Genomic DNA, 26089 nt, shown 5'->3' with positions numbered 1-26089 from the left:
GTTCACAAAGTGATAATGGACGGGTGGCCAGAGAAAAAAGTGATAAACAAGAATCTACACGGCTACTGAGAGTTAAGGCAGGAACTTTCCACCGAAAAGGCAAGGTCATGAGAAATGGTAAAATAATTCCACCCAAAAGTCGTAGAGAAAGAACAATAGCTATTTGTCATGTGGGAAATCTTGGTATTGTCAAGCCGAAATGCAAAATGAAAAAGTCATGTTGGTGGTCTGGATTGAACATAGGTGAACAAAGGCAGGTGAGAGAATGTGTAAAGTGCAACAATGCTGTTAAACTCAAGTCAGGATTAAGCCACCTATATGTCTGATCAGCAGCCCAACTATGCCTAGGTAGAGACTTGGCATGGATAGCACAGGTCCCATTTTCACCGATAGTGTACAAAGATACCTTTGTTGCCATGGACTACTTTTTGAGGTGGCCAAAAATCGAAATTGTACTTAGGTCTGATCATTCACTGTTATAAAATGAATGTCTAAATAAGATACTTTTAAAGGAGGATTTACCTAAATGCATTATAAGTCATAATGGTTCATAATTTACATCTGATGCTTTCAAGGCATTAACAAGGAATGGGATCAAGCATAAAACCACACCTTCTTACCACCCGACTGGCAATGGCACTGTAAAGCATTTCAATAGGATGGTAAAAGTGACCATACAGTGGCCAATAATGCAAAGTTAGTTGTGGAAAGGAAGTAATGCATTCACTATGAACATACAGGATACATAGGTGTGTGTTCATGAAGCATAGTACTTTTGAGCTTCTGAGAGAAAGGTCACCATTCTCAAAGGATAATTTGGGTTTGAATGTCCAAGTCCAGGAGAGTTAATTGGTCTTCCACAGTGCTAAAAGAATAATTGCTGCAATCTCAGTATGTTTATAAGAAGAGTTATGTTGAAAGTAGAGCAGTGTATGTTGAAGTGGGAGATTTCATCGAAATAAATAAGCCTTGGAGTCCAAGGTAAGATCAGAGTAACTTCTCTCAACCTTTATAGGTAAAAGAAAATATTTTGTAATTCAGTGATGGATGGATATGACACATACATTGCTTGTCAATCTACAAAGGGAAGGGGAATGTGCTGAATAATGGCATAAAAACCGAAAGCATGAACAGAAACTATGAATAGTTGGTAGAGGTGATGCAATCTGCGCAATGGTGAACACATGAGGGAATGCAGGAAAAGTGTACAACCAATCCTGTTTCAAGTGATCAGGTTAAGAAACATGGAAGGTTCAGAAGACTAGTTTACAAACCTTCCAGGTTTAAAGATTTTGTATGTGATTGATACTTCTCTGAGGTTGGTTTTCTATCTAAAGTTAGGAGAGAAATAGTTTATTACCACTCATTGTTCACTCATCTATATCTCTGTTCTTATAGTTTTCTTAAGTAAGATTTTAGTCCTTTGCATACTTATAATTTAGTGTTTTAAGTCTTATTTACTTACAACAATTGTAGCTTATCTCTCTCTTGTATAAGGAAGACGAAGTGTCATATTTTAATAACTCTAATCTATCTTTTGTTGCAAGCTGCTGGTTATTTGTTATCAGATTTCTTTTTAAATGTTTTTAGTATATGCGGGACCATTTTGAAGACCTTACTGAGTTCTGTCCGTATTAAGAGGATGATCTGGCAAGGCCACACGAGAGATGGTAAATTTGACCTGTTAACAAGGATGATTAAGAACGCCCCATGTGATAGCGAGAAGCTGCTATGCATACTGCACTTTATGATGTTGTACCTGAGCAAACCGGGTTGCATGTTAATAGATGATTTTGGCATCTTCTTTCTTTTCAATAATCTGCTATGCATGCTGCACTTTACAATGTTGTACCTGAGCAAAACGAGTTGCATGTTAAAGGTTAAATTTGCATCTTTTGTCATTTTAATGTGTTCTTAATATATGTGAGACTCTGGTTTGTCGACCATTTATTGTGTTTTAGTGTCAGAAATTTTAAGTGTTTATATGGTTATTAGCCAAAGTCATATGTTGGTTAAATTGATCTAAATGTGTGTTGTGCGCTATTAATTTTATGACATTTGTGATTGTTTACTTATGAATCGGGTAAGGTGCAATATTTCGGTAAGATTTTATTTCTTGAAAATAAAGTATTTTTGATTGATTGATTGATATCTTGTTCCATGAGGGACATGGTACATCACAGTGACCATGTTTATGTAATATAATGTAGAATTATATTGTTTTGTGGATTCCATATGGAGCTTTTGGTACTGGTAGCAGGAGCACCTGTTGCTTCAAATTCTCAAGTTAGTTGCTGTACCAGTGAAATACTACAATTTACAACGTTGTGGATCACTGTGTTGAAGTATTGATTATATTTACAATCTGACAAAAGGGTAATTAAAAGATAAAGAAAAGAGTCTCTAATTGCGAAACGTTGTCTACTTATGACAGGTATCCGATATGTCTTCCATTGCACCTTGCTATAATACATATTGTATGGTAAACTGAATTTCCCTTCTGATAACACTGAGCTGCTTTTGAGACAGTTCAGTTCTGAATGGCTTCTCGGCAGTGATTGCATCAAACGACTTCCTTGCACCCTCTAAATTGCTCTACTCACTCTGATCTGAGGCTCCTATTAATGCTTTCATGTACCCTTATGAAGCCAAAATATTTCAGCAACACTGGTGGGTCAGTTGCTGTTCGGGTTTCCTTAACCAGGATCTTTTTGATATGATGTACCTTCAGGATCAGAGCCCTGAACTGGTGAAATGCCTCTAAATAGTTGTTACTTTTTTCAGGCACAGATGTAGGAACAGTCCCATGTTTAATGCAAGAGAATCATGCCAGGATTAAAGGGTCAGGGGAAAATTGGCAAGAGTTCAGTTAGAGCAGTCTACCAAATGAGCACCTTTGCTTCCATCAGGCCTTGCAGGGGGTTCTTCAGACTCACTGAAGGGTTCAAGGAACCTTGGTCAGTCCTCCTCAACTTTCTCTTCATGCTTGATATACTAAGGCCTTTCCTCTACCTGATCCACCAAATACCAGAGGCTCAGACTTCAACTCCTCAGAGCTTACACAGAATGAAAGGATTTCGAGGAGATTCCTGCAAAAAAAGACGGGTATCTGGTCTCTAGAAGTTCAATGTCAAAAGTATCTCTATATTATAATAATAATATATATTGTGAATATGTATTATGGCTACTGCAGTTAAACAAAACAGTAGCAATTCTGCATTCTTAGAAGTCAATTCACAAAACCATTCATGAGTATGGGAAGTAGTGCTGCAGGAGTCTTGTTTTATGTTCTCCGACATGCCTTTGTGAATCTTCCCCAAAACAACCCACTGCTATCAGTAAACGCACAAATAGGGTACAGTCCTTTCTATTTGTACTAATTGTATAGGAGTATGAACCTGAATATTCAAATTGTATTCCCATTTTAAGTGTTATGGAGCAAACTACTTGAATACTCTTTTACCTACTCTTACATGCCTCTGTGAATTAGTTTGATTGTCATATATTTATCAACTGGTGCAGATTCACTGCTGTTTGTAATATTACAATATTTCCAGTAAAGGAATGCTGCAACAGTCACAGCTTACTAGACATACTAAGGGAATGTCTGCATTCTGCATTTGGGAAAGCTAGCGCCTACATACAATTACACATTTCTTTGGAGTCAACTTTTTTCCCTGTGGAGAAACTCCTTCCCCTACAGCCCACAAAGTATTTTTCTCCCTTTCCCACCCTTCACAATTATCTAGTCCACCCTATTTCAAGAGCAAATCTTTGACCATTTCCCGTGTGGTAAATGGTTGGAGAGGAATAGGTGAATACCAAGCGCCCCACAAGCTTGTGGGAATTGACAAACTCACAAAATGACAAACCACACATTTGTCTTCCTACTCCCCACCCCATGAGTGGGTTTTAATGCTGCCTCATTGTACACAGTTGTGGCTTACAATTAAGCAAGAATAAATGCTGCTTCATCTGCTTAGTATCTTTTTTGTTGCTATCATGTGGGATTTTCAGCTGTAAAATATGTATTCATTGTTGTTACTGGTTTTGGGAACCAGGTTTCGAGTTTCTAAACCCCATCCCTAACCCCTCTCCATTACAAACCAGTCGGTGTTGACTAAGGTGATAAGATGGCCTAATGAGTTAAGGTCACACTCTTGACATCTATGTGTCACGTGCAAATCAGACGATCGAGACCTAGTAGAGGAACACAAACATTTATCCTTCCTCTGTCAAGAACCAGAGTATAATTAACTGGTTGATTGTACTATGCGTTATTCACTGCCCTAGCGCCTGATGTATGGAAGGTTTTAATCCATTCTCTGTCTGCGTGCAAATGTGTTAATACAGAAAGGGCTAAGGCACGGCCAAGGGTTAGGATTAAGCACTACATGAATTAACACATTATTGTAATTATAATCTTCCGCCCCTCCCCCACCAGTAAAAGTGGCTGGCAACCAAGTTATTAAATTCTCTCTTTTCACTCTCAAGTTCTATCTGTATTTGCTGTTAGATTTGCTTTACTTGTTTGTTGCCGGTTACAATTCATTCTGCTCATGAGTGTGGTTTTTGGCAACATAGACGTTCTGAGATTTGACTTTGAGGACATTGCAATAGGATTTTTTCCACTCCAGCTACATTATCGAATTGAAGATACGAAAATAAATGACGTACGGACGGGATTCATTTTACCAGACTACAATTTTCTTCTTGTTCTGGAATACTGTATCCGGATTTTTGACGCTTCGATCCATCCCATTAGATGCGATATCTTGAATTCTACTTACCTGTCATTGGAAGCCTTGAAAAAGTCGCGAATGGCGATGAAACACGTGTCGGCTATATCTGCACTAACACTGTAACTACAGAAACAACTGTCATGAAGATTGCTGTCTGGACAGAAAATTACTTTATGATTCTTGTATTAAATAATTTTTCTGGTTGGGACCAATCAGCTGTTTATACATTTGGTGCTGTGCTCTGTCTATGTTTTGAAGGTGTTGACTAAGGTGACAAGATGGCCTAATGAGTTAAGCTCACACTCTTGACATCTATGTGTCACGTGCAAATCAGACAATCGAGTACTAGTAGAGGAACACAAACATTTATCCTTCCTCTGTCAATAACCAGAGTATAATTAACTGGGTGATTGTACTATGCGTTATTCACTGTCCTAGCGCCTGATGTATGGAAGGTTTAAATCATTAAAGACATTTTGAATACCTATCATTAACAGCAAGGAAAACAGTGGTCCTTGCCCTTGTTACGTTAAGGTGGACTACTGCAACAGCCTGTATTTGGGAATTACTAAAGATTTGTTACAAGTGGTTCAAGATTAGTTTTGAAGCTTGCACGCAATTGTTCAGTCTCTCAGGGACATAGGAAGCTCAATTGGCTTCCGGTTAAACAGATCCTTTTTATGAGTCAAACCTTGGCTTTTAGATCCTTTCACTGTTAAGGCTATAGATCTACTTGAATCTGCTCGCTATTCCCTTTTTTTGGTTTGGAACATTAGGAGGTAAATCTTTCATTCTGCTGGGTTCCAAAGTTTGGAACAAGCTCCCTGTATCATTTAGATGTATAGATAGTAAAAAGGTTTTCAGGAAACGTCTTGAAACCTGGCCTTTTTCTTTATTGTATGATTTCTGCAGACGTCTGACTAACTGACTTTAAACTTTGTCTCTCTTTATTGTCTGGTCCTTAATGCTTCATCTCTTTTAGCAGGTGTTTTTCACGATGAAAAGTTTTTTCAGACATGCTTGCAGAAATAATAGCAAGTATAGTAAAATGTTAGTAAACAGAGAATTTCTTCAGTCTTAAAAAAGCACCATCTCCAAAAACAATCGCCAGGAACACACTACATTCATCGTTTAACTGTGTGTTTATCCGGATTTGCTGCAATCCAAATAAACTGTAAATCAGAATTTTCATAAGACATCGAAAAAGCTGGTAACATGAATGTACTGTTACCAGCAGTCTGTGATCTGGTACAGCTGGTTTTCTTTAGTGCAAACTAAACAGGGGGCTCTTTGCAGTGGTATGATTAAAATTGCCATGAGCTGTACTGCCTGCCAACCAACACTCCTTCCACAGAGAAACACATAAACACTGCAAACGTTTGTGGCCTCCCGCATTGGGAACCTGGAGGGAATCATCTGCAAATCACAAAGCAGACATATGCTGTTGTCCAAAAATTGAACAAAATGAAAGCACTTATCAATGGGGGAAGCAAACAGAGCGAAAGACTTGAGAAATTAAAACAAGCACTGCATTACACTATATTTAGTATAACTCAGGCCTTTACGATGTACTGCCTATACTCTTTCACAATACATCAAGTATATCATGTGAAGTCATAGCATCCATAACAACACTTATGACATTTCAAACAACATCTTTTGTCAGAAAACAGTTCATTGTAAATTGACGCGTTTTAATTACTGTAGTGCGGCTAGCGAGTTGACAACACTGTGTATGGAAGTGCGCAAGTTATAGTAATTTGAAGGTATTGCATAAATTACAAATCTAATTACAAATCTAAGGTATAACTGTAACTTTAGAATTTGTAATGTTTCTGTAGTTTAAGTTGGTTTTGTATATATATATATATATATATATATATATATATATATATATATATATATATATATATATATTACCTACTGGCGGTCGCCAGTAGGTATATATAGTTAGGATTTTTTCCCTATGGGATTTTTGAAAATTCTATGTCTAATAACTTTGGCGTTTGTGGACGGAATTGGCTGAAATTTTCAGGAAAATGGAACATTTTGTTTCTGAGCAGCCCCTGGAAATTTGGGGGGGGGTTCGTCAAGGGGGGGCCGAGAAAAAAGGGGGGTCCCAAAACGTGTTTTTCCAATGTTAATTTCCATAGGGCGGTTGGCCTCACTTTTAGCCCGAACGGCTGAATGGATTTGCACGAAACTTGGCAAAATTGTAGGGACTGGTAGCCCGATGTGCCTTTGCTAGGTCTCAATATATGTGCTCCAGTGGATTTTGAGAAATTAACGTTAAAAAAAAGATATATATCTGTAACAGCGCTCCGGGCAGCGCTCCACTTCGCGTACTTTTCGCGTTACGGAGCTTTGTGAAGCGAAGCTGATTGGTTCTCCGGCGTCTGTAAACATTCCAAACAGTCCGTCGCGGCCGCCATCTTGTCTCTCGGTAGGATCGAGAGACAAGAGGAGGCCAAAGCGAAGGGGCAAATGACCATAAGGGGGCATAGTAGATCCTCCCTGACCCCATAGGTTTGATGTGGAGGCTTTAAAAGGGCTCCGCGGGGCAAAAAAAAAAAAAATCGTTTTTTTGGTGGGGTGCGCCCGGTTAGCGTAACGGGAAGCGGACTGGGGAGCGTACTACAAGGAAAGAAGAATGATTGACTTTTAACTTATTGTATGTTTATAGACTTTTTTTAAACTTTTTTTTCTGCTGAGTGACGTCTCGGCCTATCTCCACGGGATGCAGTCCCTACCATCTCGGCGTTTAAGCCCACGGGGACCGGTAGTGTGGGAGAGATAACGGGGCATATTATCAAGGGGGTTTATCTCCGCTTTTTTGGCTTTAAAAGCCAAGAAAGCGGAGATAAAATTATCTCCGTATTACCTAGCTGTCGCTAGCACCAGTTAGCGACCGGTAGTAGGAGATAGCGACCATCTTGGGCCCCACTTTGCATGTCAGTGATATTTATCACTAATGACATGCAAAGTGGGCATGCCAAGATGTTAGCGACTGGAAACAGTTGCGAACATCGCTATCTCCTATTACCAACTTTTGGAGATATTCGCGCTAAGCGCGAATATCTCCAAAAAGTAACACCTGCCCTGAGCAGTTCTTAGCCATGTTATCCAATGGGAGGTGGATAACATGGCTAAGAGCATTAGCTCGGTAATGCATGAATATCGCTGACTTTTCAGCGATATTAATGCATTGCGGCCATTTTTTATCGCATTTGCGATAAACCTTGATAATAGCAAGGTTTATCTGCGATAATTTCTGACGATGCTTAGCGGTAAAAAATTCGTTGGTAAGCATCGTTAGGGATAAATATCGCTTAACTTTGGTAATATGCCCCAACGTCTGTTAACGTTCGATTCGAAGGAAATCAGGAAGTGTTGAAAAACATTGTCTGCGCCATCTTGCCTTTTTTCAAATGCCACACTTTTGTCGTGCACGGCAGCCATTTTAGATGCCTTGACCAGACCCACTCTCTGCACGCTGTCGATCCTTAGCATGGCTCCCCACCCTCGCATGCATCTCCCCCAGGCACTGGTCACCCCCGCTCTCTGTCTTATGCATGAGCAATAACCCTCCCCCCATCTGCGCTGCTCTTCCCTGAGAATCACACCCTGTGCCCGCCCGACACCTCCCTTTCGCCCTATTCACTACCGCACCCTCTGACACTCCTCTTCCTCTGTGTCCGATTGTCCAGGCCGGTCCCAGGCTATCAGCTAGCCCTGCAGATGTAGTTTATGGCCCCAGCTGTAAAGAATCAGCCCTCTTCAAAGGAGTTATAGTAGATCAAGGCCCACACCCGATGAGATCCGTCACACCACACGCGTTCCTACTATCTGAAAACCATCCTGTATTGTGATTGGGGAGGGGACCGAGCCTGAAGCGGAAGATTCCAGGGATGACTCTTTGTACATCAAAGTTTTTACAATTATGTGTCACATTAAAAATATATAGCACTCCAACAAAGTAGTAGGATTATAAAACTTTAATAACTTATAAATATATACAACAAAACAAAAACAGTAAAAACATTTAAACATTTTTAGGGAAAAAGAAGGAACAATGGTCAGTAGCGGTCGGTTGTGCGAATAGTCCGAAGGCAGCACAACGTCCAGATTTCTGGACGGCACCCAGGTGATGTTGCCTGGGTGCCGCACTGATTTGGGTATCCGGCGTGGGGCGTCCCGGGGGGTGGCTCGTCAGTAGCGGTCTGTTGTGCGAATAGTTCCAAGGCAGCAGAACGCGCTGAAATGTGGATGGCACCAAGGTGATGTCCAGTAAGTTGCCGCCCTCCGAATAACGGCGTGGGGCGCCCCGGGGGGGGGGGAGGCGGCGTGAACGGGCCTCCCCAGGTGGAGCCTCGTCTGCTGTAGTGGGGCGCCCCTTTACCGTTTCAGTTGCCATTCCGTCCGCTTTTGGTCCACTGTGTCAAAATCCGCAATTCAGCTGAGTTGCGCCCACTCTTGCGGTGCAGCGATAGGCGGCTGTCACAGGACTCTCAAAATGGCGGCAGGCTCTTTCCTTTTTGGGCCTGGTCCACTGAAATGGCCCTGGGACACCTTGGAAATCGGACGCTTGTCTGCTAGGTCTTGGACCCCATTCTCGAAAGCGTCCCCTCCGCCTTGAGGATTCTACAAAAGTCTTGGGGGCCCCCGACTCCTGCAGGCTTCCGGTGGGGAGCGGCTGCCATGATTGCTCGCGGAATGACCACGACGGAGCCACGAGATGGTGGTGCTTTCATGCTGACGCCAGCTTCAGTCTGTAACATCCAGAAACAAGGTGGGGCTTTCATCGTTTGGGGAAAAAAAAAGTTTTCATCCAATGAAAAGTGTTATTTTTAGGTCATATGATCAAGCCTTCCATCATTAGGAAACCAAAAGTAAAATGAACCAATGAAAAGTTTTATAAACAAGTCACATGACCTGTTATGCGGCATAGGGTATAAAAAGCGTAGAAAATCCGTTGGCACGTGAGGCGGCGTCAGTAGCGGACCGATGTGCGAATAGCCCGAAGGCAGCACAACGCGCCAAGATCCGGATGGCACCGAGGTGGTGTCCAGCAAGTTGCCGCACTGGTGTGGCCATTCTACAACGCTGAAAGTCGGCGTGGGGCGCCCCGTTGGCCTGTGAGATGGCGGCAGTAGCGGACCGATGTGCGAATGGCGCCAAAGGAAGCGCAACAATATTTTCGGAATAGAAGACACCACAAGGCGCTGAGATGCCAAGATCTGGATGGCACCGAGGTGGTGTCTAGCAAGTTGCCGCACTGGTGTGGCCATCCTACAATGCTGAAAGTCGGCGTGGGGCGCCCCGTTGGCCTGTGAGATGGCGGCAGTAGCGGACCGATGTGCGAATGGGGCCAAAGGCAGCGCAATAATATTTTCTGAATAGAAGACACCACAAGGCGCTGAGATGCCAAGATCCGGATGGCACCGAGGTGGTGTCTAGCAAGTTGCCGCACTGGTGTGGCCATCCTACAATGCTGAAAGTCGGCGTGGGGCGCCCCGTTGGCCTGTGAGATGGCGTCAGTAGCGGACCGATGTGCGAATGGGGCCAAAGGCAGCGCAACAATATTTTCTGAATAGAAGACACCACAAGGCGCTGAGATGCCAAGATCCGGATGGCACCGAGGTGGTGTCTAGCACGTTGCCGCACTGGTGTGGCCATCCTACAATGCTGAAAGTAGGCGTGGGGCGCCCTGTTGGCCTGTGAGGTGGCGTCAGTAGCGGACCGATGTGCGAATAGGGCCAAAGGCAGCGCAACAATATTTTCTGAATAGAAGACACCACAAGGCGCTGAGATTCGGTTAGCACCGAGGTGGTGTCTAGCAAGTTGCCGCACTGGTGTGGCCATCCTACAATCCTGCTCCGAATAACAGCGTGGGGTGCCCGAAGGGGGGGGGGAGGCGGCGTGAACGGGCCTTCCTAGGTGGAGGCTCGTCTGCTGTAGTGGGGCGCCCCTTTACCGTTTCAGTTGCCATTCAGCTGAGTTTCGGCCGCTCTTGATGCTACAGCGACAGGCGGCTGCAACAGGACTCTCAAAATGGCGGCCTGTTCTTTGGATTTGGGCCTGGTCCACTAAAATGGCCCTGGGACACCTTAGAACTCGGACGCTCGAATTTTTTTTCCTTTCCTCTACATGCAAAAAAAGGTAAATGCCCGGTACGTTACACGCTTCATCTGCCACGATGTACTCTCCAGAGGAACCGAAAAAAAATATAGTTATGGTAACTATACCATGCATCGTCATATGGAGAGGTGGCACCGATTAATTATAGTGCTGCATAAAAGAGAGATTTGGAGGAGAACCCCCGACCTGCCAGTACATTCATCAAAGAAGTGGCACTGACAGCATCAGAGGCAAGGGAAACGGTCCCAAATATTTAGAAGAACTTTGGAAAGATTAAAATGACATAATTAGATTGTGGCAAATTAATTTCATGTGGACAGATGAGTGTTACTCTAATAAATACAGCATATGAACATCATCATAGTCGATGGTTGGTAGAGACATTTTGACTATATCCTGGACCTGCCCGTCCTCGCCCAAAATGGCGCCGGAATAAATGGGACTCGTAACTCCTTGTTGTGTACTGGTTGCACAACCTTGATATCACGAGATACGTATGCAGTTTTGAAGCACATGGCGGGCGGGGACGAGAATAGATTGAATATTTCGATATCCCTATTGATATTAAGTTCTGATGTGTTATTGATTACTGTACTATTGAAAGTTCGAATTAACGTCACCCATGGTACTTGCCCGCAAATGTATATCTAGATAATTTTATTGTAACTGGCCCTGTCGTATTTTAATTATAAAATGTACGTCCACCGATTCCGCAACTGTTAGACACCTTAGTTCTTGCAACCTAATGGCCCGCCCGTTACGTTCCTCTACAGTGTAAATGTCTACTCATCATATACGATTACAGTTTGCTCCGTGGCCGGCCCACGTGGTTATAGGCCCGTATTTGTATAATGACATTTTCACAATAAAGGTTTTTAAAAGAAAACATGGTAGTAGTATATACATTGGTAAAGTTTTTAATAATAGTCACTGTTTTAGAATCAGTAAAAGGCAAGTGAAATAAAGCAGACCAATTACATGAAGGGTAAAAGGTATAATACGCAGGAACGCAGTAAAGATAAATGGTCAAGGGCTGTTGTGTTTTCTACTCCTGCAACATAAAGTGATCGATAAGAATCTCATATTCAGGCGTATCGGCGAGTAAGACAGCAGGCCGACCCTCTTTTGTTCAACGGCTCCGTCATGGGACGAAGAAACGCCCTTTTTCTCGAAAAAGGAATATATTTTACTTGCAGGACAGTTGTAAATTTTCCGGGAAAGTACATTAGCCTGGACCATTATAACATATATTTCAGAAAAAATAATGTTCGAAAGTAATAAAAAGCGTAATTTTTAGGTCATATGACCAAGCCTTTCATCATTAGAATAAGAAAAGTAAAATGAACCAATGAAAAGTTTTATTAACAAGTCACATGACCTGTTATGCTTACGTTACGCGCTGCGCGTCGCGCCCCGGATCACTTCCGGATGCGCTAACGCGGCGCGTCATATGACGCATTACGCGACAACGCAGGGCCAGAATATAGTCAAAATGTCTCCACCAACCAGCAGTCGGAACACAACCCCTTTCAGCAGGCTAAATAGTTCTGTTAAATGACAACAGAAGGGACAGGCAACAAGAACCATCAGTCAAAGAGGGGAGGGCTAGTTCTTCTCTACCGGGTCACGTTGGGGCGCTACCGGAACTGATCGAATTGGTAGTCTACAGTGTTTCAGACTGAAGCTGGCGTTAGCATGAGAGCACCACCATTTCGTAGTTCCGTCGTGGCCATTCCACGAGCAATCATGCTAGCCGCTCCCCACCAGAAGCCTGCGGGAGTCGGGGGCCCCCAAGACTTTTGTAGAATCTTCAAGGCTGAGGGGACGCTTTCGAGAATGGAGGCCAATCTCTAGCAGACAAGCGTCCGAGTTCCAAGGTGTCGCAGGGCAATTTTAGTGGACCACGCCCAAATCTGAAGAGCCGGCCGCCATTTTGAGAGTCCTGTGGCAGCCGCCTATCGCTGCACCGCAAGAGCGGGAGCAACTCAACTACATGGTGAGCGAGACGCTGTAGTCGAAAGAGCGGGCGGTAAACAGCTGAATAGCGGAAGAGGCACAGTGTAGCAAAAGCGGGCGGAATGGCAACTGAAATGGTAAAGGGGCGCCCCACTACAGCGTGTCTTTAGGTGAAACGGATTGTGGGACAAGGTCAAGAATGGAAGAGTTACCAAAAGGCAAAAAGTTCCGCTTGATCCCGGGAGCCGGCCACCTATGTCGGGGGCGATCTCAGGCTACACCAGGAGAACACGACTTGGGGAGGGAGCCGGAGCCAAGCGCCCCCTCCGAGTCCGCGCCATCACACCGTCCCTCGGGGGCCTCCGTCAAGCGGTTCAGGGTGGCACCGCATCACATTGTTCACAAATGCAGTCACGTCCTCAAACAGCCCCCACTTTACTTTGAGAATAGTGAAGCTGAAGCAAGTGCAAATAGGCTTCAGACAGTGTTACAAGCACTCCTCAAAACTTTGAACCATCAGAGTGCATGAGTTTCATGCTCGATCGATTGAGCTAGCCGGATCGGGCAACAAAAAGTATAAAATAGTTATGTAAATAGTTGTTTAATAAAATGTTTTACCCTGTTACTTTGCTGGTGTGTTGTATATATTTGTAATATTTGCATAGAGTTTATCGTTATCTTGGGCGGGGTGGGTGGCGGAGCCGAGCTGTATTGCAGCCATCATGGTGTGGAGTTCAGTTCATCTCACTAGTTTCGTATTTGTCATGAGGGGTTGTTCCTAATGTTTCTATTTTAGCGAGGTCAAAAAGAGATCCCATTAGTGGCCTACTGATTTTGCTCGATTCCTTTTGTTTTTTTACACGATTTTTCGCTATCTGCAAAGACTAAACAGAGTATTGCGACTCTGTGCTTGTTTGTAAATAGAGAATGAACCAAAGAGAACCAATTCTAAAACAGTAAATGCTTGGATAACAATCAATCAAATGGAGAGAGAAGCAGGCACGACGGATTACAACGGGGGCAAAGGCCTGCGTTAACTACCTTTCACTATCTGCAAAGAGAGAGTACTCCTAATAGAAATGAGGGGGGGGGGGCAGCATTCAAAGCAGATTAGTGTGCATAAACACGAAAATGTTTTTTCTTATCACGTACTTGACATTCGACAGCTTATGATATTTGCTATTAAAAAACCATTGAAATTCACTGAAAAAACCATAGGTTATAGACCATATATAGTTAGGAATTAGCATTTACAAAACCTTGAAAATTCACTGAAAAAACCATAGGTTATAGACCATATATAGTTAGGAATTAGCATTTAAAAAACCTTATTTTACTCACACAAAACCATTGAAATTCCATATATAGTTAGTTGTACTAACTATATATCGCGCACCCGCAATCCACTGCTGATCATGTCACATATTACATCATTCATGACATGGTCAGTGACATCACTGATGACATCACTGATGACATCTCAAATGACATCACTGATGACATCACTGATGACATCTCAAATGACATCACTGATGACATCACTGATGACAACATCCAGTGACTGTATTTTTCTGTAAAGTTAAAATATGTCTTGAGTGGATGTATAAGTGTCTGGATGAAGGATTTAGTAGGTGCATGACTGACTGTATGAGTGAGTGATTAAATGTGTCTCACTGAGTGCATGGGTTAGTGACTAAACTGTCTTAATTTGTGCATCATTATGTCTGTTGTTCTGAAAACTGCTGCATGTGTTGTTCAGTAGCTATATGAGTAACTATATGGGTTATTGATTGGTTGCCCAAGTATTTGTATGGGAGACTGAGTGTGTGTGTGGGTGGCTGGGAGGTGTATGACTCTGTGCATAGATGTGTGAGCAGTTGATTCACTAGATGTATGGGTTCAAAAGTGCATGTACAACTAACTATATATGGAATTTCAATGGTTTTGTGTGAGTAAAATAAGGTTTTTTAGTTGCTAATTCCTAACTATATATGGTGTATAACCTATGGTTTTTTCAGTGAATATATATATATTCACTGAAAAAACCATAGGTTATACACCATATATAGTTAGGAATTAGCATTTAAAAAACCTTATTTTACTCACACAAAACCATTGAAATTCCATATATAGTTAGTTGTACTAACTATATATCGCGCACCCGCAATCCACTGCTGATCATGTCACATATTACATCATTCATGACATGGTCAGTGACATCACTGATGACATCACTGATGACATCACTGATGACATCTCAAATGACATCACTGATGACATCTCATTTGACATTACTGATCACATCACTGATGACATCATTCATGTGATAATACGATGAACCTCTTCAGACTCTAATATAACCTTATATACACTCAGTGAAAACAGACACTCACAGACTGTCACTCATCCATGGAGTTACTCACACACCTAGTCAGTCATGCAAAGAATCAATCACACCTCCATTTCCTCAACTATACAGTTATACACACCTTACTTATTGAAACATATACTAACACATATTTACTCACTTATACAATCCTGGATACAAGTTCACAATGATCCATACAGCCACTCACACATTCACTGGCTCTTATGCACAGTTATTTATATATGTCAACTCTCACATGTACTGTGTTTTACATATGTACTTACTTTGACATGTAGCACTGAGATATCCATTCACTCGCCAATACACTCATGCACACAGTCAACCGCCCATACAGATGTTTCCACATGCACTTTTGAACCCATACACCTAGTGAATCAACTGCTCACACATCTATGCAGAGAGTCATACACCTCCCAGCCACCCATAAACACTCTCAGTCTCCCATACAATTACTTGGGCAACCAATTAATGACCCATATAGTTAATCATATAGCTACTGATCAACACATGCAGCAGTTTACAGAACAACAGACATAATGATGCACAAATTAAGACAGTTTAGTCACTAACCCATGCACTCAGTGAGACACATTTAATCACTCACTCATACAGTCAGTCATGCACCTACTAAATCCTTTGTTCAGACACTTATACATCCACTCATTCTTCAATATGTAAGACATATTTAAACTTTACAGAAACATACAGTCACTGGATGTTGTCATCAGTGATGTCATCAGTGATGTCATTTGAGATGTCATCAGTGATGTCATTTGAGATGTCATCAGTGATGTCATCAGTGATGTCACTGACCATGTCATGAATGATGTAATATGTGACATGATCAGCAGTGGATTGCGGGTGCGCGATATATAGTTAGTACAACTAACTATATATGGAATTTCAATGGTTTTGTGTGAGTAAAATAAGGTTTTTTAAATGCTAATTCCTAACTATATATGGTGTATAACCTATGGTTTTTTCAGTGAATTTTCAAGGTTTTGTAAATGCTAATTCCTAACTATATATGGTCTATAACCTATGGTTTTTTCAGTGAATTTCATTGGTTTTTTAAAAGCTAATATCTATAGCTGTAAAATGTATTCTTCTTTAAATCCAAAAATATATTTTATATGTTTATTAATAATTTTTTTTAAATATTTTTTTTGTTTCGCTCCCGGTCCGCGTACCGGGAAGCTTCCCGTTAGCTCAATTTAAAGCCGCGACCCGGTCCGCGAACCGGTAAGAAATCAACATAGTGATGGAATCGCGTTGCCGCGTAATGCGTCTTATGACGTACTGCGTTAGCGCACCCGGAAGTGCCCCGGGGCGCGGACCGAGGCGCGAAACGCAGCTCCCTGGAAGCGATCCACGGCGTGTCGCGAAAACGCGAGGTATCGCGTTGCCGCGTAATGCGTCTTGTGACGTACCGCGTTAGCGCACCCGGAAGTGCACCGGGGCGCGGACCGAGGCGCGAAGCGCAGCGACCCAGAAGCTATCCAGGGCGCGGACCGGAGCGCGCAACGTAAGCATAACAGGTCATGTGACTTGTTAATAACACTTTTCATTGGTTCATTTCACTTTTGGTTTCATAATGATGTAAGGCTAGGTCAGGTGACCTAAAAATAACACTTTTCATTGGTTGAGAAGTATTGTTTTTCCCAAATGATGAAAACCCCTCCTTCTTTCCTCACTCTGACTTTCATCATTGTGAGAGGAAGACCTTTACTACTATATGAGAAATGGCTTCATTGGTAGCTTCAGCTGGTGGACCCCCACCACCCCCTCCACCTCCTCATGGGAAGAGAGGACCACCTCCCCAGGTCATTACCAACACTGAGGAGGAAGATGAAGAAATGGATGAGGAGGGAGAAGAACCACAGTTCTTAGAAGAGGTGCCCCGGGTTTCCAGAAAGAAAGCCAGTTTCATCTGGCAGTTTTATTCGATCCCTCGTGGCCAAAAAAAAGTCAATGCGAGGTATGTCACCTGCCGCATATGCAAAGAACAATTATCAAGAGGGACGGACAAGAAATATAGCTACGGAAATCACACAATGCACAGGCACATGACAAGGAAGCATCCACTAAATTACAGCCGGGCGGAAATAAGGGATATGCAGGACAATCCAAGACCAACTCCTGTGGCCAGACCAAGCTTACCAATTGCATTAACACCAGAAGAGGCACGGGAAACTGTGCCAAATATACAAGAAAATTTTGGCCACATGATACACTCTTGTATGCACTGTCGTGCGTTGTTAGCGTGTGGCAACATGAGCATCAATGCTATAAACCTGGCGTATGAACACCATGATTGCCCTAACCGCCCCCAGTAATTTTTTTTTTGCTCCTGTTGAGCCCTTTTCAACGCCTGTTTTTTGTTGTTTCCCCCCCCCAAAAAAAAACAAAAAAAATATAAAATCGTTCAAAAAATACAAAAAAAACAAAAAATGTTCAAAAAATAAAAAAAATATATAAAACAACAAAAATATTAAAAAAAAAGTTCTTTTCAGAACTACCTTCCCTTTCAAAAAAAATTGCTAGAATGTTTAGCACTCTGGCAAGCTCTATTTCTTTTGGTTCGCTCCCGGGTTAGCTTCCCGGTACGCGGACCGGGAGCTAACCCAAAAAAAAATAAAAGAGTAAGTATAAGGAAAGTAAACAGAGAGTGATGTTAAAAGAAAGACAGCTATAGGGAGTAAAGAAGAGATACTGTTTAATAGATCTATTTACCGAAGAAAAGACGGAAGAGGGTATAATTGTGAAAAACAAAATAGATAACGAAGTGAAAGAAAAAAAAAGAGAGTATAACATTAACAAAGAAGAGTTTCTTGGAGAATGTGAGTGAATGTTCAAAATAAGATTAAAACATGAGGAATAACAGAGAGAAAAAATAGAAAACAGAAAACAAAAAATAACAGAAAAAGATTAATTGAAACAGCAAAGAAATGTAAGTAACATAGAGCCATATCATCAACATAGGCAATAAAAGTTTTGCAGCTTTTATTGGCAGAAATATGTCGCTAAAGCTGCTTTTAGCGGCAGAAAACTGCCGCTAAAACCACTTTTGCACCAGTTTTCTGCCAATAAAAAGAGCAATAATTTTATTGGCTGTATTCATAATATGCCCCTTAGTGTGCTTCAACTACACAGAGAAAGCATTATGAACAAGTAGTGATAGAGTGATCAGTCAAAGACACTAAGAGTAATAGAGACGGAGTGAGTGAACAAGAGTGAGGAACTATGAGAAGAGAGGGACTGAGAAAAAGAGTGGAAGGAGTTGAGTAAGTAGGTAATAGAGAAAAATGAGGGAAGTAGCAAAGGCAGGAAACTGAGGGTTAAAGAAATGAAGCAGTGGAACTAATAGTAGGTGAATGTGATAGAAATGTAACGAAAAGAGTACAAAGCATTTACCTTATAATTGTCGTTAAATTACTCACTTTTTGTTTTTATACTTTCAATCTGTGAAAGAGAGAACAAACATTTCAAAAATATTAAAACATGTATTTAAAAATTACAAAAGACAAGGGAAAAGATTGAAGGACAAACAGTTTTTCAAAAACTTTGACACTTACAGAAGCTTCTGCTTCTCCAGGCCCCCTACACAGTCCTAAAGATATACATTTTAAACTAACAGTATCTTGATGCAGATGAAGTGAGGCCTATCTTAAAACATGGTGCATCTTTTGCATTGCTGTTGTCTCAGAAAAGTGTCGCAAGACACTAAAATTTTAAATAATTGCTTCAGGATGCCAATAAGATGTGTCCTATCCAGAGGTTTGTTTGAGGTGAGGCCTACTCAGGGTTGCAGATGAAATTTCGAGTTGTTGAAGAGAATAGAGGACATAATACATGTAAAGGTCTACCAATGAAGTGAGTCATGTCCACTGCACTCTTGAACAAAGTCCAAACCTCCTATGTTTCCCTGGACAGACCTAAACTTGATCTGCACAATGTGATTCGTAATGATAGGAAACACAGGTGATGTAATTGAAATACGTGCAATTTATTTTGCTCATTTCACAATCACATCACTTGTGTTTCCTTTGCTTAGGTATCTCATTGTGCAGATGTAGTCTAGCATATGAAAGAATACGCAGAAGTGCAGCACTGCATGCAACAACTTTGACACTTACAGAAGCCTCACCTTCTCCATGCCTCCTACACAGTTCTACATATACATCATAAATGCAAACAGTACAGAATTAATTATACATGTTAAATGGTTTATTTTTGCTGTTCTCAGAATGTATCAAAATTCACTAAAAACAGTGACTTGAAGGTATTCATCATATAACAGCGGGGAAAAAAAACACAATCAAAATGATTGTGTTTAAAAAACCCATACAACATAAGAAATCAGAATTCAGAACTCCTTAAAGTTAACTTACTTTCCATGACGTCAAAGGATGTCCTATGAACAGCTTACACTCTTTTGTGCTGTTATTACTTTCAGCCCGCCACTTTCTGAAAGAAAATCTCCATCGTTTTTAAAAACATGTTACATGCAATAAATGACTTCTTGCTCTCTACCACAAGTTTCCACAAGGCCAAATCTTGTCATACTCATTTATAACTCTTGGATTTCTTGTAAGCCAATCCCGTCATTTGGCATTTCCGCAACTTTCAGAATTAAAATGTTGAAGATCATTTTCACAATCCTGGAATAGTAATATCTTCCCCTTCTTGCTCAGTCATGTTCTACATTTCCTATGACACTGATACTGCTTACTATGAAGCAGACTTACACTAACTCTATGACTACTACAATTATTTAATTCTCTACATCACTTTTAATCACAAAGCAATGTAAAACAGTAGACAGCGTTGCAGACTTACATTCCCTCTACTCTATGTTTTGATTGGCTGCTTCAATTAGCTTATAAAAAGAAATAGTTTTTCTGAACTCATTCAAAGTGCATTTATTTCTCCATGACGTCCAGTCTTATGGTTAGAACTTATGTCTTTGAACTACACTTATCCTCAAGGCCAAATTGTGTAGGAGACATTAGAACTTCTTGAAATTCCACAGAGCACATCCCAAGATTATTTCCCTAAAATTTTGGTTTTAAAAACACCAGGTAAGAGTTTTTAAGGTCATACGGCAATTTTTTTTTTGAAAATTAAAACAGAATCGTTGCAGAATGACCAGCCATTTCTAGACTTTAAATAAGCTGTGTAATGTCCTGATGTTATTGAAGGACCGTCATGATATATAATTGCTGCAGTTACAAAAGTCCTTCCTGATATTGACAACTGCGAAGCTACAAAATTTTTAATTAAAGTTGTCAATTTTGTTCCATCAGGCCTACATCGTTGGAACATTAAAATGACATACTGGCCACATGTTCGTATAAATAATGTGGACATCATTTCAGATTTACATTGGCTACACTCCATGTTGTGATCAGCTGCTTTTACTAGCTTATTAAAGGAGACTGATTTACTGTCTGGCAAAGTTAAATATATAAATCTTTCTGAGTCTACACTAGTAGTACTTGATACCATACAGTTCTCGCAGTCATGCTGCCATTGATAAGAAAGCCCAAACAGCTGATCTACATCTACACCTTCAGCATGCAATACATCAAGCATATACATTAAAAACTCCTGACAATCTTGCTGAATATTTTGAGAGAATTGTGTTTGGCCTGAACATCTGTCTAACAGATTTCGAATTTCAGACACACTTTCTATGTTTCTTCTATCAGTGCTACATTTCTCTAACACAGAATTTAACAAACTGCAAAATCTTTGATCAGAATTGACCACAATCTCTTCTTTTACATTTTCTAGAGAAAACAAAACATTAACCACTACATTAGCATAGCAGTTGACACCAGAACTGTTTTCAAATTGAAAACCAACAACATCTTCAACAGAATCCTTTTTGTTTCTGCTTGTAATTTTAGGTTCATCGACTTTTCGTCTTTTTGCTACAACCTCCCCAGTATTGGTCACATTTCTTCGTTTCCGGCCTACCACACGTTTCTCAAACAAAGGATACTGAGGCAAATGTGACGCATACTCTCTTCTTAACCTATTGTAGTCCTTAACACAATCTAGATCCGCACAAATGTTTGTGACATCACACTCAATCAAGTACAATCCCGATAAAGTTCTAACTCGTGACAATGCCACGTATGCCATACCCTCCTTGAACACAGAACTGCCAATATTCACCAATGCACAGTCTACACTTAAACCTTGCGATTTATGGATTGTCACCGCATATGCCAAGCAAACAGGAAACTGCTTACGGCGAACATATAAGTCTTTTACAAGCAAAAATCTAGCAGAGCAACGACCAATTAGCTGTACTTCCTCAATGCCATCAAATTTAATTTTTAAAAATTCAATTCCATCTCTATTTCTGTATTTTACAAAATCAACAACATTACCCATTGATCCATTTACCAGACCTCTTTCAACATGTAAATTCCTTCTTAAAATTATACGGCAGTTCAAGCACACATTCAGAGTCTTTTCAAAACCTGCAGTTTTAGATATACTCTTCTCTAATGAATCCAATTTTGTTTTCAGATTCTCAGACAAAATAATTGTTGATCCCATATGCTCTACTCTGTCAATAGCTTCCAGTTTCACAATCTCTTGCTTTTCTAAATGCAACATTTTGTTGTTGAATTTGGCACATTCTGCAAGAGTTGGCATCAAACATATTCCAGATTTCTTATCAGTAATTTTCTGAAAAATATTCTCAGGCACAACATCTTGTTCTGGATATAAATTTGACAGTAATCGTGCATGTAAAGCTTCTTTCCCATGCTCGGTCACTTTTCCAATTCTAACATCTTGTAGAATAGTCTTGTAAACTTCATCCTTCGCCTGACGCATATTTTCATGCAGTTCAGCATAATTGAAGTTTAACCATATATTGACGTTGCCAATGCTGCCTAGGCACTTCCTGGTATCTTCATGCGTGAGCATTTTGAACACAGGTTGCCCTTTCACTGGTGTCAGCTGCAGAAGATCTCCGAAAACAATGATGTGTTTGCCACCAAATAACACATCATACTCTGTTTTGAGAACTTCTTGCATCCTCAAATGCACAAAGGCAAGCATGACATTGGAAACCATGCTTACTTCGTCAATGATAAGAAGTTTCATTTTCCTCAAGATTCTTGAAACTTCAAAACAAGCATCTCCAGATAGCTTGTGATATTGTAATTTGTTGTCATGCTCCACTGGCAGCATCAGTAAACGATGTAAAGTAATCCCTTTAATGTTATGTGCTGCCAGTCCAGTTGGAGCGGTGACAACACAAGACAGCGATGACTCTGTCCTTTCCTGCAAATAGCATGAAATTGCTTTAATGAGGAAACTTTTTCCAGTTCCGGCTTCTCCACTCACGTACAGTCGGACAGGCTTCAACGACGTACATGAGCACTCTTTCTTGTAATGAATTAATCCATGATCAATTTGCATGGTAACTTCGTCATATATTTTCCTCTGCTCAACGTTGAGTTGTCTTTCCAACTCTTCTAAGTTAACCGCATCCTCCTGAGCATGTGCCATGGCTCTTTCCACTTCATTCATGGCAGTGGCAGCTTCATTTTCGATAACAGGTCCTCCTAGTGGATCCTGACTCAATGAAGCAGAACTCTGACTGTCCTGAGAACTGTCTCTGGCAATCTCGGCTGCAATCGTTGCTTCCTGCTCAATTTCCGCATTCAACATTTCTACATATTTGGGAAAAGCAGGACATTCTATGGTCTCCTTGGCGGCATTGAAAGAGTCTTCGTAACAGAGGAAATCTCCAAGCAGTTCCTCTTCTGCACGCCAAGGCTTGAAAAGTTGCAAAAGTGCTAAATAGAAAAACTCCTTTTTTTTCAGGAGATTCGCCACTCAATTTTCGATGGTTTACCAAGTGGCATTTTCTTTGCTTGACCAGACATCCCTCACTTCCTATTACAGCATACACTCCTTTCTCAGTATCTTCTTTGATGTTCCTCTTGAATATGTAATTTTGAAGAACCTCATACAGACAAACATTGTCGAGGTGACTGCTTCTATTTGGATAATATGTATCCAACATGTTGGTCTTCAAAATGTCGGTACTGTTTGGCTCCTTTTCCGCCAAATACTCAATTTCCCGCACAGGTTTCAGAACTCGATTACGCGTTGCAGCAAGACCAAGACTCGCCCAAACGATACTCCTGGACTTGGCATAGAGACTTGCTGAAGACAACCGGTCAGAGCATTCGTAAGCTCCAATTTCTCGATGCGACAACATCTTCAGACTGAAACTGTACAACTTCTTGCTGAGGCTCTTTTCATGGGAAATGTCCTCCCACATATCCTTCAATTCTGTCTTCTCTTTTTTGGTGATGTAAGACGTCACATACCGAGCCACAGCCATACAGTTATCAGCCACAAACTGTATATCCATGTTAGCATTCCACATGGACAAAATCACCGGGTTGTAGTCGTTGATGTACTTGGACTCTTCGTTCCTCTTCAAATTGTATGTGTTTTTAGGTGATTTCTTCATGACATTATGTCGCAGCGAAGACATCAAACTGTTTACTCTTCCTTTAGAAATCACCGGTCGTGGAAAGCCGAAACGACATTTGGTGTAGAACTTGTCCTTGTTTCGGAATTTACGACGGCAGTACTTTCCACATCGATGGCTTTGGAAACGCAGAACTTTTTCTCTTAGGCTTTTCTTCTCCTTTGCGTTTGGAACAGCACACGTAGAATACTGTTGGATGAAACTCATCACTGAGTCTTCTGGATCCGTTCCAAATTTAGGTGCATCCTTGATCCACAGCAACATATGTATATGAGGAGCACCTCTTGCTTGGTACTCCTTTCTCCAGAAGAAATCCAACACCTCTCCAAGAGGTGGATTCTTCTTATTCATGATGAAAGACATCATAGCTTCAAATCTATGATTGAAGTACCTACATACATTGACTGGATCCAAAGAGCACAGTTCTCCGGGTGTCTTGAATTCGATGTTATCTACGTTAGCATTTGCCTCTCGTAGAAATTCAAGTAAGTCTTCCCAGCCATACTCGGCACAGCTCAGAGTGAGGAACCATGTGGGAGTACCTAAGTTCCTCAGCATACATTTTAAATCACCATGACGACGGTACCAGTACTTATTAGTACCACGCTGACACGCCATGAGATTAATCAGGTGAGAATCCAAAATACTGTCTTGGACATTGACTTTATCCATAAAGTCACTTGCCGAGATGTTTTGCATGTGTATACCACTTTTCAAGATGTGGTTCACTGCATATGACAGTCCAGACAGATCGCTTTCAAACAGGAGATGAAACAAATAGGGAATGCATTGTCGAAACCTAGCATCTCCTGCATACAATCGCAAAGTCCGGTATTCAGAAGCAGGAATTTGATGAGGTCGCTCATCATATCTTCCTCCCTGACCTGTTGGAAAAAGCTGTGGGAAACACCGAGCTTCCAAACTTTCCTCCCAAACACTAATGGGACTCCCTTTGGCTTGTTTCATTTGAAACAACTCAATAGCATTCCCCATGACTTCTTTGGAATGCAAAGGATGAACACTATAATGTTCATATATTTCTTCACTAGTAGAGGGTTCTACTTTCTCAATTTGACCAGCACACAAATCGCTATCCTCTTCCTCACTTACTTCCTCTTCTGCAACATATACATTCTTATAGTATTTATTATTTTTTTTCAAATACAATGTTGCCTTTTTAACTTTCCTAACATCTACTAAATCTTGCCATATTTTCTTATTCTTTGTCGGAACCCCATTAACTAAGATAACCAGAGGTTCCTCTTCCACTTTTTCTACTCCAATTGTGTTAATGTTTTTCTTCAAATCTAGAGGCAAATAAACAACTCTTCCCTTTAATCCTCTCTGTAAATCTGATGGAGGCAATTTCCCTGTCTTTGGCTCCATTCTTACAATAGCCTGAAAGGGATGGATACTTTGAATCAAAATAGATTCATAAGTATTTAAATCCTTCAATTCAGAAGGAATCTCAACCAATTCCAGATTATTATGAACTGCTCAAGCAGGCATCTGGTTTTGATTTAATTTGCAACAACAATAAGTACACACACGTTGATCAAATCCCAAATCAAAACAATTTTCTACCATCAAGTATGTTGCAAAATCCTTCCATTCACTATTATTTTCCCTTTCACTTTTTGCATATAAATCCACTAACTTAGTCTGATTCTTATAATAAGTGCGTCGACAACACACACAAGTGAAATTAGGCCTCTCACTTGATTTCACCTGAAACGTCGCAATTTCCCTCTGGAAATTATCTGTACTGGAAACCTGTACACTATCTTCCACATTACCCTCTTCTTCTGGGTCAATTTCAACATTCTCCTCTTTACTTCCAAAGTAACAAAACTCAATTTCTTCACATATGTTCTTCACATCTATTTCAGAACCATGCAAAAGAGCAGCGCATAATTGTTTAAGCATAATTGCTGGACTCTTAGCATAATACAACATTCTAACTAATTTCCTCACTTTATTATGATGCACTGCTAGCATCCTGAAATGATGAAAAACACTCTGGCATACTCTCCTGGAAAGACAAGCCAGTGAATGACCATGCAAACCTGTCACTTCTCTCACTCTGCAAGGATCTAATTCTTGCAACAACTTCATTTTCTGCTTCAAACTTTTCTTATTAAATGACCGTACAAAATCACAAAGCAAATTGATGGAATCCTGTCGCACACTGCAAATACTACTACACTTCCAGGTGTACACAGGACCCTTAGCGCGTCTTCCTAAAACCTCATTACCTAACACCTCTTCTGCCTCTGTTGTCACAAGTTTTTCTTTTTCAACTGGACAACCATCTTTCACTTCATAAGCACG

This window comes from Lissotriton helveticus, chromosome 4_1 (assembly GCF_964261635.1).
Source record: "Lissotriton helveticus chromosome 4_1, aLisHel1.1, whole genome shotgun sequence".
Lineage (NCBI taxonomy): Eukaryota > Metazoa > Chordata > Amphibia > Caudata > Salamandridae > Lissotriton > Lissotriton helveticus.
Note: the sequence above shows the minus strand (reverse complement) of the source record.